This window comes from Abrus precatorius, unplaced genomic scaffold (assembly GCF_003935025.1).
Source record: "Abrus precatorius isolate BTA unplaced genomic scaffold, Abrus_2018 Scaffold2, whole genome shotgun sequence".
In the NCBI taxonomy this organism is placed as follows: Eukaryota; Viridiplantae; Streptophyta; class Magnoliopsida; order Fabales; family Fabaceae; genus Abrus; species Abrus precatorius.
The window spans coordinates 10,763,828-10,776,339 of NW_020874362.1; the positions used below are offsets into that span (position 1 = coordinate 10,763,828).

At 31.2% G+C, this 12,512-nt stretch overlaps 1 long non-coding RNA gene across 1 annotated transcript in view; it reads left to right on the top strand.

Annotated features, from left to right (window-relative positions):
• Positions 1–12,512, top strand: part of LOC113857640 — a 19,375-nt gene continuing 6,863 nt past the window's right edge. Inside the window, exons 1-2 of the long non-coding RNA XR_003503286.1 lie at positions 1–12; positions 12,109–12,114. This is a non-coding gene — a long non-coding RNA (uncharacterized LOC113857640). The remainder of the gene's footprint in view (positions 13–12,108; positions 12,115–12,512) is intronic.

Here is a 12,512-nt window from a genome sequence, read left to right on the forward strand (position 1 = left end):
GGCTTGTGTTTGGTAAAGCCTATCATCTCCGGTTGATTAGAGCATAGGGCATTTTAGGCAATCAAATCTTTGAATATGAATCTTGATCATGCAGGTAACAAGCGGGGGATGCAATTGAATAAATTGGAAGAGTGGCACATAGAAGCCTATGAAAACTCCAGGATCTACATGGAAAGAACGAAGGCTTACCATGATAAAAAAAATCAAGGGAGGTAAACTATTTCAAAAAGGTGATTTAGTTCTGTTGTACAACTCTCGCATCAAATTATTCCCAAGTAAACTTAAATCCCGTTGGTTTGGACCGTTCACTATGCATGAGGTATTTCCTTATGTTACAATTGAATTAAATCATCCAAAAAAAGGAAACTTTAAAGTGAATGGACATAAGCTAAAACTGTACCAGGGGGTCAACTTCCAACTTTTGCAAATGAGGAGTTTAAACTCCTCCATATTGAATGTTGAATTACATTGAATAGTTTAGGTTAGATAGGTTTAGTTTATTTTAATTTAGTTATTTATTTTCTCAATTATAAAAATAAATAAATAAATAAAAGAGGGTAGTGAGATACACGTCCATCTACACGGTCATGTACATGGCCGTGTATTTGTGTTTCATGCTATTTCTATTAAGCAGTGATGTACACGGCCAGATACACGGCTGTACTTTTATTTTGCTTAGACGTAGTATAGGCAGAGATGTACACGCTCAGTTACACGCTCATGTACTTTTCTTCCCTTTTGATATTGTTGGGGCAGTGATGTATGCACAGGGGAGTCCTCTGTTTTAAAATTGCTGGGCAGTGATCTACACGGCTATGTAGATTGTGCGACGAACTTAACGTTCCATCTCCCCTGTTTCTCTTTCCCGTGCTGTACCCCTCTATTCCTCTGCACAATAACTCTTAAAACCTTATTCCCTTTTCCTATTTCTCTGCACAATAATCTGGTTATGTATCACATTCATTCTTTCTCTCCCACTCGTCCTCACTCCCACACTTTGGAACCACACTCTCCTCCCTTTCCAGTCTCTGTTTTCTGTAACCTCCATGGCTGATAGGTCTTCATCAAGAGTGCCTAAAAGGGACAAGGAGCCAGTGAGGAAGCGTCTCCACTCCCAGAATGAAGCCCCCTCCACAACTTCCCTCATCCCAACTGCTCACCTTCAATGCCCCTGCTCACCGCACCAAATATGACAAATTGAAAAATCAGATTTGGGGCCAGAGCAAATTTATTGATTGAGACGTTCTACATCACTATAATTTATTTGAGGAAGTGAAGGAATTGGTAAGAGTGGGGCATTGGAAAAATTTGTTTTCTATTATTGAGCCAACATATAGAGAGCTTACATTAGAATTTCTCACTACTTTGGTTGTTGAGAAGAAATTTTTTGGTTGGGACTCTAAAGACTCTATTCAGTTTCAGATGATGCAAAACATGTATCAGATGAGTTATTCTGACTTTCTGTATGAATGAGACTTTATACCTCTGATTTTGTACTCATTGATGAGTACCGACGACTAGCTCACATCCCCCTTTTAGGTTGCTCTAATAAAGATTTTTGGAAGAGGATTATTGCTGTCGATAAGGATTGGAATCCTACTCGGTCCAAGGCCTTCACATTGAAGAAACCAACGTGGAGATATATGCATACTCTGTTAGCCCACACTCTAACCAAGAGTGGTCACAGTTTTGGGGTTGTGGGTACAAAGGACCTAGAATTCTTGCGCAGCATGATTGATAAAATCCCCATTCACCTTGGTATCTGCTTAGCAAAATTTTTGTTCTCTCAAGCCAATGATGATCGGGTGGGCTGTATTTGTACGGGTCCATATGTCACTCGTTTGGCTAAGGGATTAGGAATTCTGAGCAATGTTTCTGGTTTCATATTGGTTAATCATATGGCCCCTATCTTGCACGACACAATGAAGGCCATGCACTTTGAACCAGCCCCTTTCAGTACCCACATTGATGCCCAGGATGACCCCCTTGATGAGCTCCCTTCTCCCCCACCTAGGGTAGACAGTCCTCTTGCACCTGCTGAGGATCCTAACATTATTCACCATCAGCTGCAACAGATCACCGCGTCCCAGCGGTCTTTGAGGAGCAGTCATAGAGACTGCATTCACAGTCGAAGCCAACTTTGCTGCTCTGTTCAGTCATTTTGGTATATCAGCATCGACAGTCCTCCATCCTACTCCATCTCCTTTTGACCACTTTCTTAGTATGAATGATGAAGATTCAGATGATGCTAGTGCAACAGTTTAGTCTGCAATTAGGATAGTCTTAGTTGTTGGATTTCTTTTACCTATGTTATTTTCAGAATTTAAATTGCTCTTGTCTTTATTGCCTTTGTTTCTTTATTGTGTTATTTTGATTATTCCTTTCTTTTTGTCATTTTGAACTGAGTTGAATTTCCCTATAAATTCATTTTGGTCATGTTTCTTCTTCAATTGAATATCAGATTAGCTGTGACTCCCACCACTCTTTACTTATTTCTATTACTTTTCAGGGAAGTTTCAGTTTGCACTTTAATTCTTATATTTGATTGAGGATAATGCAAATCTTACAGTATGAGTAGATACTTATAAATGTCTGAACTGAACTTTTGTTTCGTCCTCGAGCAAATATTGAGTCAGTTTTTCTTTTGCATTAGAGATGATATTTCTAAATAGTTACATAAATAAAATGTTTTGTTGAAAAAAAATCATATGCAGTTATTTTGGTTATTTGAATTGTGTTTTTAATTGTTTCTCGATTGAAGTATTAGAAGAATTTTCTGATTTGAGGACCTTGAATCTATACCAAATGTTTAAGAATAAATGCAATTAATAGAATAATTAATATCTGAAAAAAAATTGGGGCTTTGCTCAAAAAATAAAAGAGCATGCCATAGAAGCATATCTAATTGAATGTGGATTGCAGACAATGTTCAGATACCACATCCTAGAACCCCGAAATTGTTTGAGGTACCGATGTGGAAAGCAAGGGGTGGAATGTCTATTAATACGTTATGCTAGTTGGAATGGAGCATAAGATGCACCCTGTTAGTTGATTATGGCTCAAAGTGAAACAAATTAAATAACACCTTGTGGAAGAATTCAAAATTTTGAGTGTGATTTTTAAGAATTAATGGTATAAAGGTCCTTATTCAGTTTCGTCTGAAGTTACAAAGGTTGAGAGAAAAAGAAGGCACAATTTGATGCTTATGAATTATTATTCTTAAAAAAAAATTTAAAAGAAAATAATAATAATAATAACAACAAAAGTTTAGGAATTTGATTCTTTGTTATTAGAGGTAAATTTGACCCATTTCTTTGCTTGGGGACAAGCAATCATTCAAGTTCGGGGGAATTTGATAAATGTCTTTTATTCTTGATCTTAAAATGTAATTCATGAATGATAATTGTGATTTTTGAGTATATTTTATTCATATTTCAGGAAAAAGGATCAAGAAGTGAAAGCTTAAAGAATATTGGGAATTGAAGCAAGAAAAGAACCAGAGATATACACGGGCAAGTACACACCCGTATACATGAGTGTGTATCTCACTAGTTGCAGTAATCAAACACATAATCAGAGCCAAAATGTACACGGGCAAGTACACGCTCGTGTATATGAGCGTGTATCTTATTGGTCGCGTCAATTGAAGTACGTCATCAAAACTAGAGATGTACATGGTCAAGGTACATGGTCGTGTATATGAGTGTGTACTTTTCAGAAAAGCTTTCAAGGGCAATTTTTAGAGACCAGAGATGTACACGGTCAAAGTACATGGCCGTGTACTTTTAACTTACTTTAGAATTAAACTTTTGTGATAAGAAGAGTCTTGGAACCACTCATATAAAATAAAACTTGGCACAGAAACCTGGGGAGGCACTGTTTTTGGGAAAGAAAGAGTTAGTGACGCTGGGAGGATGTAATCAAGATCTTTAATTTCTTTCTTTTGTAATTGTAGTTTCGACATGTTTAGGTTTTAATTTTCTTTTGAGTATCTAGGCGTAATAAATCCTATTTGACCAAACCGTTTGGAATTCTTATTAATGCTATTTCATGTTCTCTTCTCTTGGGTTTAATTGAGTAGTATTAATTATCTCTTATCTTATTTTTTTGTTTGATTTTGACTAAAAATCCTGCATGAAATTACCATTGCTCAATTAAAAGGACTTGAATGTATTTCTAGAGATAGAAAGAGATGAGTTTTCTGTATTAGGAATAACCCTAATTATGGAACTCATAATGAATTTAATGCAACCTAAGAGAACTAATTAAGGAAGAGATTCTGATTAATCAACCGAAAGTTAGGAACCATTATCCTTGAGAAAGGTATTGGTTTATTTCAGGAATTCCTGCAGAAACAAGGGACTAGAACTAAGTAGTTGAAGGAGAATTCTAATTATTTGGACATTTAGGAGGTTTACAACCTAGATACTCACTTATTTCTCTTGAATACACTTAGTCATACTTTTTTAGGTTTTATTATCATAGAAATCTGTTTCTTTTAAATTGTTATTTTCTTCGTTCAGCAAATTTATCAACATAATTTCTTACCAATATTCATTAATAATTGGGTAATCAAGGAAGCAATTCTTAGTAACAGTCCCTGTGGATACGATACTTGGTACTCTAATTTTCGCAATATTACTTTGACAATGGGTGCACTTGCCCAGTAATCAATTTTTACACACCATAATGTAATTCTTGGGTGAATTATTTAATTGAATTGAACTTAGAGAATTTTCATTAATAGAAGTTGAGTTAATTTCTTAAATTTGAATTAAATATCAAGGTTATTGATATCTTAGGAATAAGCATTCACGATCTTGTGATTTATTAATGTCGAATACCTAATACAATGTTTAATTGAATTACACCTAAGAAATTAGAGTAGTTAATTGAATTTTAGTATTATTGAGTCAAGGAATTGAGCTTTGATTAAATTGGTGAAATTGATCATCAATCAATTAAGAAACTTAGGAGTTCAGAGCACATTCAAGTTTGCAATTGACAAATTGGTGAAATCATCCCTAACTACATTTGATTACTCATCTCATTCTAAATTCGTTACTTTATTTTGCTGTTACTTTTGAATTTTTCTGCACTTTATTGTTTAATCTTCATATGGTCAACACACCTCAAAATTCGATTAGCTCAAATAGCTTTTGATCTATGAATTGGCAATTGAATGAATCAATTCTAGCAAATGATACTCGAAGCTTAAAATTCTGAATTTTGTTACTTGCTACAACTACTTTAGTATACTTGCTAGATAGGACTCTAAGATCATGATAAACATCAATTTGATATAAAAATTGGCTTTGTTGTGGCCCTTTTTGTTATCATTTGGATTATGTCCATGTTCTAGATACTAAACTTTGGATTAATGTCCTTATTCCTAATGGAGTATGTAATTTATCTATTTTAAGCACACCTTTACCCCAATTTATCAAGGATTGCATTATGCAATCCTTAAGCGTGTTGCACCCTTCCTTTACAGATTGTTGGTGCTAGATTTCTGGGAAGGAAGGTTGTTATACATCAACTTCAAAATATACTTGGCTCAAGCAACAACGTCATTTTCTTCTAAACCTACCTATGTGGAAGTGAGTGTGGAGGTTGACCATTCCTGAGAAGCTTTGTCTTTTTCTTTGGCAACTCTTTCATGATGCACTTCCCACGTTGTGTCTATGTGTTTATTGTAATTTATAAATTGTTGCAGGGTGTTTGCGGTATTCCAGCCTAGTGGAGAACTCACTTCATTGCTTACGAGTGTGTCTATGCTAAAAAAACATGGCTGCATCTTGGTTTCAAAGTACATCGACACTTTTTCAATAATCTTGACAGCTGATTATATAGTTGTATATCTTTAAAGCAACGGATTTTCTTCCTCTTAGCTTTATGTTGGATTTGACGTGGATGGAATAATTCTATTTTTTATATAGTAAATGGTCAGTTCAATATGTTCTTTGAAATGAAGTAGACAATATTAAGTTCTTTACTCTGGATTTTGAGTGATTTCTGCTCAAACTTAATATTAATGATAGTTATCCATAAGACTCTAGTGGAATATTTTGATATTACAGAGAAGCTTGGATTATGGGCTTCACAAGTTTTGATGGTGTGTGAGAGTGACGCTAAAGACGTTGTTGAGATGCTTTATACAAATTTTGTCTCCATTTTACATCCTCATACTCATGTTATAGTTGTTATTCTAGAGCTACTTCAATGTTTTTGAATTATAGAGTTGTGGTTTGTTCATCACAAGGCAAATCAAGTTGTTGACTATTTGGCTTGTTATGGAGCTTGTTAGGATTCTTGCATGCATGTATTGCATGACCTCTTGAGGATGTCAATCAGTTGCTTCTTATAAAAATAGCTTCTTTTTTTTGTTTTTATAGTTCTTTTTATTTTCCCTTTTATATAAAAAAAAGGCAAAAGAGAGAAATCATTTTTCTTTTCCTCCTTTTCTCTTCTTCCCTTTATGTTGGCATAATATTTTTCCTATATATATATATATATATATATATATATATATAAAGCCTTTTCTTGTGGATTAGAAGTCACTTGAACAACAAATGCTTAGATAAGCCCTCTTTCTTCTTCCTCCTCTTAAGACCTCTATTTTTGGAGGTGTTTCATACTCTTACTATTTATTGAATAGTAAAAGTGTTGAAACTTTTTATTTTTGAGTCATTTTGCATTTCATTTGACTCCTTTTAGCCTAAACTATGCTTGAACCTATTTTGGGAGAGTTTGTGAAAACTTAGAGAAATTTAGGTAAAAATTGTCCCTTCTCCTTTGTAGAATTTTCCATTAAATAGTATGATACAATATGATTTCTAGCCTTGAGGTTTGTTGACCTACAGCTGGGTTAACTATTTAAGAATAAAATTACATAATTATAGCTATACAATGATGCTAGATATGCTATTTTAAAGGGCCAGCAGATCAGCGAAAATAATGCCAAATAATCTGCCATAAATTCTATTGGCAGTTTGACACTCAAAACACTTAATTTTCATCACTTTAAAGCATCACAAATTTGAAAATTTATTCTCTAATACTGTTCAAAAAATGTGGTTACGATTCATGAAAGTTACTATTCATAAAAAAATAAAAGGCTTAGTTTTTCAGCAATTTTGACTTCCTAAATGCATTGTTTAGCTCATGGTAGTCAAAATCACGATTTAACATATAAGATTATATGATTTTATGATCTACTGCCGCCACTAGTGAAACGATCCTGATCTTGGGGTGTTGCTCTTTCTTATGATCCTGATAATTAGAGCCTTTTTTGTTTTTCAAAAATTCCAATTGAACCCATTTGACTCACCCATTTTATTTTGACTCGACTTATATAACCCATGCTTTAAGATTTTTTTGGACATTTCTATTCAATCTTACCTCTCTCTAACATGCAATTAATTACATTTCTCTTCATCATCGTGCAGTATGTGAGTTTGTTCTCTTTATTCTCTACCTGTTTTCCCTTCAAATCGCCTCTTTCTCCATTATAATTTTATTTAAAATTAATTTTTTAAACTTTTTGTGATGAAAAATTATCTATAAAATTGTTGTAATTAATTTCATTTAACATTTTATTTTTAATAGATAATAAGGTCAACACGTTTAATTTTTGTTGAGACATTCTTGATCTTCAGTAAATTTTATTAATTTTAATTTTGAAAAACTTCTTTCAACTAAAGTAACTAATATTGAAATCGTCAGCATTATTCTATAAGCTATATATACATTAAGAAAATAATTTATTCTTTTTATATAATTGAGTATGTCAATTAATTTACCATTTTCCAATCCTATAATTTCTTTTAATATATTTAATTATGAAAATAAATTTAATCTATCAATATCCAAGAAATTATCATATTTCAAAGAGTTTTTAAGGTTTAGGCATGTTTTTTTCTTCAAAATAGTGACTTTAATTTTTCAACACTAAATTAAAAATTAAAAATATCTTCATATATTTTAAATTATTTAAATTTACTTTGGAGTGCAGTATTTTAATTAAAGAGATTATTATTTATTGGTTGAAGTTACTACTTATTAAATGTTATTTGTAGTACCAATAAAAGTTACAATCATTTAGATTATTTTAATTAAAAACTATTTTTAAATATTTTAATTTTTTAGAAATATATTAGTACTAAAAAAATAAATTTTTGGAGCCTAAAGCCCTTGCCTTAGCTGCTTAGGCTTTAAGCCAGCCCTAGTTACTTTCTCTGCATGTGAGTGTGACTGGGTGGGTACTAGATTCTCTTCTTTGTCTCTATTTCTTTGGTTTTGGTTGTTGTTGCACCTACAAGTATGAGTTGCTTAGGTGTTGGTCACTGTGCCTGTGAGTTCATCTTGCCAATAGGTGCTGAGTGTTTAAATACAAGTATTTGATTCCATTTGTTTTATTATTATGCATCTTTATTTTTTATTCTTCTTTCTAGTTGCATGTTTTCTAATCCTTTTTTTGGGTCAACATTTGTCCACATTTTGCAAAGTGTGGGTTGGACTGTGTGATTAGCTTAAACATATATATTGTAGAAAAATGTTTTTCTGTTTCTTTTTTCATAAAAACATATTATTTAAATAAATGACATATATTTTCAATTAAATTTTAATTGATGTTCTTTATGATTTTAAGGTTACTTTGCTTATTTATGATATTTTATATGTACATACTAATTTAATTCAATATTTAAGTAAGATAATACTTTTTGTGTTAGGATCTTACGATTTACATGTTTTTCTCTTCCTTCTGATTTGGCTAGGATTTTGATTTTGACTACCTTGTTAGTGACCATTCCACAAGTAGATCCAATGAAACCATGGAAATTTTGAACCTTAAATCATGCATTTTTTTTTTTAAATAGAGCTCATTAGCACTTTTTGACATATTCCTTGTTGTGTTGTGGCCTAAATTAGTTGTGTGAGGTGTCTGAGGTTATAAACGTGAAGCTAATGACAAGATTTCAAGTACCACACGAGCCTGAGCATTATACTAACTCTTCCCTTTTTAGTAAGGGGGAAGAGACAAATATATTTATAAATAACAGAAAAAAGTGTTATGTTTTATTCATTTCATTCTAATTTATTTTAAGTAGAGTACTCCTTGCTCCATTTTAAATAAAAATACTTGATGGGTTAGTTTTGAAATACTTTAGAAGAACTATATTTATTTACGTAGTCAAAAAGAATGCTTGGTGTTTTTAGTAAAGTAAAGAAGTTTGAGATTGTTGTTGTCATAAACTATTATTAGAATAGTTGTTGAAATTATTATTAGAATTGTTATTTTTATTAAAATTACTATTGAAATTGTTGTCGAAATTATTATTAAAATTGTTGTTGATAGAATTATTATTGGAATTGTTGTTAGAGTGATTTAAAGAATTGTTGTTGATAGAATATTACTTTTGGAATTATCATTGTGAAATGTTGTTGGCACGAAGCATAATGCATTTAGTTGTGCATTAACAAGGATTATTGAATGCAGTCCTTATGGGATTGAGATATTTTGATAAGGAAGAATTTGAAAAGATTGTTGATACATTTCAAAGGATACCATTAAAGATTTTATATATTAAAAATATTTTGTCGATAGTTTGAATCGTTTCACTCACATTGTAAGTTGTGAAAGTTGTTATTTTAAAAAATTTTACATACCAAAATGTTTCAAGAGTTTATACCTTTGATGATACATGTCCATTTTAACACTTTAGTTTTTGAAGCTTGATTTATTAAAAAATTCTACTTAAACTACGTTATGCTACTTTTCTTGAACTTGTTGATTTCATAAATCTAGTCAAATTAAGATTTAGTGGCTTATTTCAACCACGTGTTAGAGAGGATATTCATTTGATTTTCTTTGATTACTTCCTTGATAAAATATTTAAATTATTTGAAAAGAGAACTTGGGTTGGATATGTTGTGTTTGAACTATTCTTAAAAAATTTTTGCTAAATTTCAGGTTCGTTGAAAAATTTGGAAGGCCTTATTTTTAGGAAAAACTCTGTCAAGATTTCTGGAGGAGTTGGTGTTGTGGTGGATAGCTAAGAAGGTTATGTGGTTATGATGAGAAAAGCCTAATTTCTCATTTAAGACCATGCATCATTGATTGAGTCATGTGGTGGTAACTTGGTGATCACTTGGCTTGGAGCCTTAAAAAACAATTGGGGGTTGACTTATGCCTTGTAGTCTTAGGGGTGCAGTTGAGTGTAGAGCCTTAGGGGACCTAGGCTTTGCTACCTAGTGTCAGGGTACTCTACGTGCGTGCTCAATAACCTTGATCTAGCCTTGAGAGGTTATCGGCCAGTCAAGTTGTTTTGTTGATATGATTAATTAAACCCAATACTTGTGGGTAGGGACAACGAAACTCCTAGCAGTCCCCAGATGATGTGATTTGTGGACCCTCATGCATGAATTGCATTTTTGATAGAATCGTGAATTTTAGATGCATGCATATACATGTTCATCATGATCATACTCTCAATGTGTATAATTGTTGCGTGTTGTATTGATGTCTATTCTTAATTACTAGTTGAGTGCCCATTATGATTATATGATTGGTGTTCACTCTTTCTTGTTATGTTTGAGTAAGTATAGTTGTCTCACTCCCTGTTCTTGTTGAATGTGAGCTAAGATTCTATCTTAATATATTTGGCATAGGATGGCAAGGCCACCCTTCCACTGCTGTATGATAGTTAGCTTCAAACCATGCATGTAATGGGTCAATGACTAGATAGAAAGGGACCTCGACCTACTGCACCACGCATCTTCATCCTTATTCCCAAAATCTTCATTCCCTCCCACTGGTCACCTAGTTAGAGAGGTGATGGACGTGGGAAAAGTATCTTTCTGGATAGGTCACTAGGATGTGGCTGGATCCTTCGTGTGGAATTATGGGAGATGGACTATTTTGAATGCTGTTGTGTGTGTCGTGCTCCTAGTTAGTTTGTATATGTATGACTTGGCTCCTCCTTTTCACATACTCATGGATTACTGTGTGCAGATGTCATGCTTCATGAATATGTGGTATCACTTACGTGTTGTGTGAATGAGATAATACATTAGACTTTTGTTATATTTTAAAAAGATATTATTAAAATTTACCCTTTATGGAAGCATTGGATTTGTGATGAAGTTGTGTATTCTTCTTTAATTGATATCGATGATATGGATGTTTCTGTGTAGCAACAAGGGGCATCACAAGAGGATCAAAATGAATAAAATAAAGTTGAGAATGAAATAAAATACTTACATTAAAATTAGATAACAAAAATACTAATTTTATCTTTTTTTTATAAGGATGAATTCTAAAATCAACAATATTTGTAAGAATAAAAAATATTTAAAATTATAATTTTCATTATGTGATATGTATAATTTCATATTTAATAATGTAATTTGAGTAGTTACATAATTTTATATGAAACTCTCATATAATATCACTCGAGATTTAAATATTAATACACTTATAAAAATAATGGTTATGATGTAAATATTACTCTTATAATTTAAATATTAATATAATTTTATATAAAATTTTATTCTCATATGTTTATCATTATAACTTTAATATTAATATATTTTTATTTAAATTTCTATCCGTATATAATGTGACAATTTCTTTATGCAATGTTCATCAATTATATTTTACTAAATTAGTTGTATTTTATGCAAAAATATAATAAACAATAACTAATTAATATATTATATGGGTAAGGATTAAGTTACTCCAACTTTTTATAGATATCTGATTTTATTAATTAAACTCTTGAATAAAGTGGTGTGTTCACATTAATTATGCATATCAGGTATCCGTAAACATATACTTTTCTAATCATTTCCTTATATTTTAAAAATGTATATTAGATATTAAAATAAATTTTTCTAATAATTTAATCTATTTAAGAAGAATTTTATATTTAACTATAAAATTGACAAAATTAAATATTTACAAAAAATTATCAAACAAAGTAATTCTTATCAATATTCCTCCATCCCTACCCTAATTAAATTGTTAGGTATATTTTGCAAAACTTTAACGCTATAAATTTAGTGTTAACATTGTATTTACCTATTAAAAATAGTTTTTAATTAAAGCAATATGTATGGAAAGTTCTAATAATAAGGATAACAGTAATAAAATTTAAAAAAAAACTCAATATATAATTATTTCAGTTTAATTTTCATGTTATTATCTTAAATTAATATAAAGTATTTTCTTTCCTAATTGATACCTGATTTAGATTTATAAAAAACCATGTTTATTATGTTAATTAAAAATCAGCGTTGTGTTTAAATATTAGTATTTAATTTAAGGTAAATAAAAAAAAACAAATTTAAATTTCGATTATTATATCATCTTCAAGTAGTTGGGTAAGAAAAACTACCTTTCCATTACATTACTTTTTATATATACCATGAGTCTTACTAAAAAGTGCTTTTAAAAAATTAATTAAAAAATCACAAAAAAATATCTTTTGTTAACAAAACATTAAATATAT